Source organism: Terrapene carolina, unplaced genomic scaffold, assembly GCF_002925995.2.
Source record: "Terrapene carolina triunguis isolate 2854851 unplaced genomic scaffold, T_m_triunguis-2.0 Scaffold58, whole genome shotgun sequence".
Lineage (NCBI taxonomy): Eukaryota > Metazoa > Chordata > Testudines > Emydidae > Terrapene > Terrapene triunguis.
In genome coordinates this window covers 71,466,646-71,471,645 of record NW_020664409.1, presented here as the reverse complement: position 1 = coordinate 71,471,645, position 5,000 = coordinate 71,466,646, and positions in this window count along the sequence as shown.

Sequence of the window (5,000 nt, the reverse complement as noted above, 5' to 3'; positions counted from 1 at the left end):
AGACTATTTTTTTTAAATGATCAGAATTGCAAAGGTGAACAATACCCTGTTTGGTGTGCTTAGTTAAAGGACATATTGTCGCGTGCATTGTATTGTGATGTTTTCCTCCCATCACCTAATAGGCTTTCAAGACCACAGACACTGATACCCAAGTTATCCTCGGGCCTGGTTCTAGGACTTTTGTTTTAACCATCCTTAAGAGAAAGTACTGCTTGTAACGGATATCACTGAAAGTGCAGGAGCTTGTGACCACCCAAGAGAGAATGTGGATAGGGGCAGTGATTGTATCCCAGACTGGAAAGGAGCACCTCTAACAAAGCAAGGGGGGGGTTCAATTTTTTTGCCACCCCTCTGAAATTCTCACTTTGAGCTGGAAAGGAAGTTTGGGTGAAGAGTTGCTAGTTTCCAAAAATGATAGATCCTAAAAACAAGAGAGCTGCAAGTCTCCTTGAAATATTCTGACCTGATGAATGCCTAGTTTGTGAGGTTCTGCTATGTAGTATTATCACTGAGACTAATGCAACAGCAGACTGTACAGTCTGAGGGGCAGTTCAGATGTCCTTTCTACAGATGTCCACCATGCTGAAATCATTTGTTTCTGTCCTTCTCGTGTTAATTTATACAAAATTAAGACTTTTCTGTATTAAGCTACAACTTATAGAAGGAAAATGCAGCACCTCATTGAATCACTTGAATTTCTATTAAACAAATACAGTACTTGTGGAAGCCTGCTGCAGTGAATACCTCTGTTGATCCACAGAAGAAGTACAGGACACAGCATTAGTGCAGGCTTCCCCACTGTCCCCAGCCAAGTCAAAGTGCCTCAGTCTTTTTCTGGAGTGATCACCACTGCAGGTGAAAAGGCAACTCATTCCTCATCAGGCCCTGAAAGGGTCAGCAAACAACTAGCCTGGGCATTTTCCGGATGAGTCAGTCTTGACAATGGGCTGTAGGGCTCGTAAGCCAGCCGCTTTCCTATTAATAGTGCCAAAGAAACCTAGTGCGTTGTCGAGCCAGCAGAGCCAACAAAGCGCTGATCAGAGGTCTCGGCTCATGTGCCTTGCTCTGAAAACTAGCAGGCTTCGAGACGCTACCAGAGTGAACACTCCAGGTCCTTTGCAGGAGGAGTTATGGAGAAAAGGAACTTGTTACTGCTGCCTTCACCTCCTGACACATTTGTGAGGGAGAGCAAGGGACCCAATATCCCATCCTAGCTCTTCTCCTCTGGCTTCCAGGAGCAGGAAGAGAAGACACCCTGGCAAATCATCTGCTGTAGGTCACTTACCAAGATGTCACATTAGAGTGAACCAGGAAAAGACATCTCTGATTCCTATCCTGCCTTCTGGGTCCTCTGCCCCTCCCCCATACCATGGCATAGGAATATGTGGTGACTGCATGGGTTTGGAGACAGAAAAGGAACTAGATACAGGGAAAAGGTGATTGAAATGGAAGGGGTGAAGCAGAGGCAATGTGGTCCAGTGAACAGGGAATAAGGAGACCTAGAGTTCATTCCTGGCTGGCTCTGTCGCTGACTTGCTTTGTGACCTTGCCTTAGTTTCCCCAGCTATAAAATGGAGATAATGATACTTACCCACCTCTGTAAAACATTGTGAGATCTGCAGCTGAAAGTGTTATATAAGAGCTAAGTATTTATTATTTATAATATGATACTCCTCTTGTGGGCACTCAACCCAAAGGCTATGTGAAGCAAAGAATGTAAATAGTCTCTCTTTGAAGGATAAGGCCATCTTGTTCAGTCTTGATTAAACACCAGCTTACAGGCATGGGAACAAACTCAAGACTACACAAAGTGCATACAGAGTTCACTGGAGTCCTCGGGCTGTGCCAGGGAGAGACTAATGACAAAGTACGACTGGAACACCGGAGTGAGATGACAGAATTCTGTTTACTTAGAAATCCTGAAACCCAAGGCAAGTTGTTTTATAAAAGAAACGCCCCATGTAAAGTTCCATGGTATGAGAAATGACAGGGAACTGGTGCCAAAACGTAGCATGATCTGTGAAAATCATCAGATGCAAAATTTTGTATCATGCAACATCTTTTTATATGCAACTTGCACCGAACTGGACAGTCCCACTGCTGTTTAGTACATCAGGCAGTGTGATGCAGTATAAGAACAAAATTTGCTGTTGCTGCCTCATTTCATTTATTAGCTCCCTTCATGAGCCTCCAGTGTAGGTATATGGGAGACAGAAATGCACCAAGCTGTACTATTTCACAGCTGAACATGGTGATATAGGCTCACCTTGACAGTCACTGCCGTCTTCTCCAGGGCTATCACTAACACAAGAATGGACTCCAGGAGGCTTTGACACATCACTGATCAAACTAGTACTCTGTTCTTTCATAGCAGGCTCTTTCAACTCTTACTATGATGAGAGCCACATAAGGTCTGAAGGAGATGTTGGAGGGTCCTCCATGATAAGAGACCAGCTAGGTAACAAAATGAAGAATTATACAGCCTACTGAGGCAAGCTTTTCTGAAGCTTCTGTGGTGATTAAGTCACTCCTACTCCTATAGGAGTACTCCAAGGTGAACTTTCACTCAGCTGTTTATATTCTCCCTAATACAAAGACCAAACAGATGCTTTCAGTCTGAATGATTTTTTTTAAACTATAGATTAAAGAAAACCACAAGAACAAAATTAAAGGTTCCATGTGTTACCCTTCTGTGTGTGTGTATGCGCGTGCGCGCATACTCTGTGACAATCTGTACTGCCCTCAACACAAAATGTCTGCCACACATCAAAGCAGAAGCATCGGAAATGTTAGACACTTAGATAGCACACCATATATTAAAATAGTGTTCTTTATGTCCAGTGTTTTATCTCTAAACAAGGTTCTTTAAAAAGCTTCTTCCATGTTTCATTTTTTAAAAAAACAGTATAAGCATGACAAAAAGTGTTGTCTGAAATCTGTCTTCAATAGCGGTCGATGAGGATTTCCTTATTCATGCCAGTTGGTGGGCTGTTTGTGTGAAGGTTCACTGTACTTTCATGAGCAATACTAATTCCTTGGTATGAACAAGTGGGGAGGAAAAGCTGGATTGACAGAGGCAGTTACCAGAGATCATGCTTACACATGTTTGTTTTCAGTAATTAGTACAGTGTTAATAGCAATATCCACTTTGTGCAAATAAGCAGTCTTTACTTAAACAGTGGGCCATATGCTCTGATGGGTGTCGAGGTGGGGGAGTTGATAATAAAACTAAAACTTTTGTGAAATTTTGCTTAATTTAATTTAAAATTGCCATTTTTCATATATCTATTTAAATGTCAGTTACATTTTGCAATATTTTCCATTTGGCAACAGCATTTTGAATGTGACGAAACATCAGAAAGAAAAGACAGGCATACATGTATATCCGCATATGCACATGTGGCTAGAGAGACAGATTTTTCTAACATGTGTGCCTAAAGTTAGGCACTGACATATGGATAGCATGTGAAAAAAGAATTAGGATGTTGGTGTCAAAACATAATTTAGAGGGTATTTTTTTTATAACATGTTGCTTTTTTATTTTCAAAAAGTACAAGATGGTTTGCTTCTGAACTGCAAAAGCAACTGCTGCATTTGCAAGCATTTATTATTTTGCAGAGATTTGATAAGGCTAATATTAGTAACAAAGCGGGAAATCTGTTGAGTTGTTAACTTGCTTCTTAGGCTCTGGCCTGTTTTGTTCCTGTTAAGTGTAATGGAGAAACTTCCTATATGTTATGCAATTCTGTTCAGCTATATTGCTGTCTATTTTTTTAAAATAGTAAAACTGATATTCATTACAACTTCAGACAGAAGCCTTTTATTGAAGGAAATTGGGAACTTTCACTTTAAAAAGGAAACTTTTGAGGCTAGCCCATATTTTCACTAGAAATTGACTATTTTGTTGGTGGTTTGGATTTTTGTGTGGTTGTTTAGTTTATTGGTTGTTGCCTGTTTGCTTGTTGGGTTGTTTATTTTAGGAAACTTTGTAATTTTCCAGCATGGTGGTGTTGGTTTTACATGTGTGAATCATTAGGTACCAAGCAAGTCACTCTTTCACAAAGGCACAGATGATTTAAATGTTAACTTGCATACGAGTCCCACCTACCTTGATACCCATTGTAAATCCGCTGATTGCCTCTATGTGTGCAGTAGGTGTTGATGAAAAATGAAGTTGTTACATAAGTCATAAGCCCAGGTGAAAGAACTGTCTGATAGCAGCACCATCAGAGTACCGTAACATGTACAGTGTGCACAGACCCCTTTCACTCCGAGAGTTGTTTCTTTCTTCGCATCAATCCCAGGGTGACCTGTTAAGTGAGGCATATATGCTGCCTTTTCCCCAATCAGGATGGTCGAAGGGAATAGACAGCAATTTTCTACTGCAAATAATGCCTGCTGCAAATATTATCTTAATTTATTTCATTTACATAACTACATTGGAGAAGAACTCCATTTGCATGTCCACTTGCAGATTTTATGTGTGGGGACATAGATGAATATACCGGTTGTGTAGTCAAAAAAAGCAAAACACACACATGCAAATGGAAAGAGTGCGACAGAAATACTGACATGGGGCCTAGCAATAGTGGTCTTCTAGGTTTCCCCCTATATTCTCTCCTGTGTCCTCTTTCTGTCAAGGGCCAGCTCCCACACATTGAATATTCTCTCTGTGTCAATTAACTAGTGCAGTAAGCGGGAGGAAAAAGGTATGTTTGTAGATAAGGCAGCTGCTGGCATCTTTCCATCAGTGTGTACATGAAACAGGTCCAGCCACAGCTCCAGCTCCATCTTCATCTTGAGGTGTCAATGCCAAAGTCACCTCCACTAACAAATCTTCATCAAAAGGGCACCAATGACAGCCCATATTAAATGGATTAAAAACTGGACAACTGACAAATCCCAAAAAGTAATTAGAGCATAAGCTTTCGTGGGCTACAACCCACTTCTTCGGATGCATAACAACTATGTGGGTAAATCCAGACAATCACAATACTCTT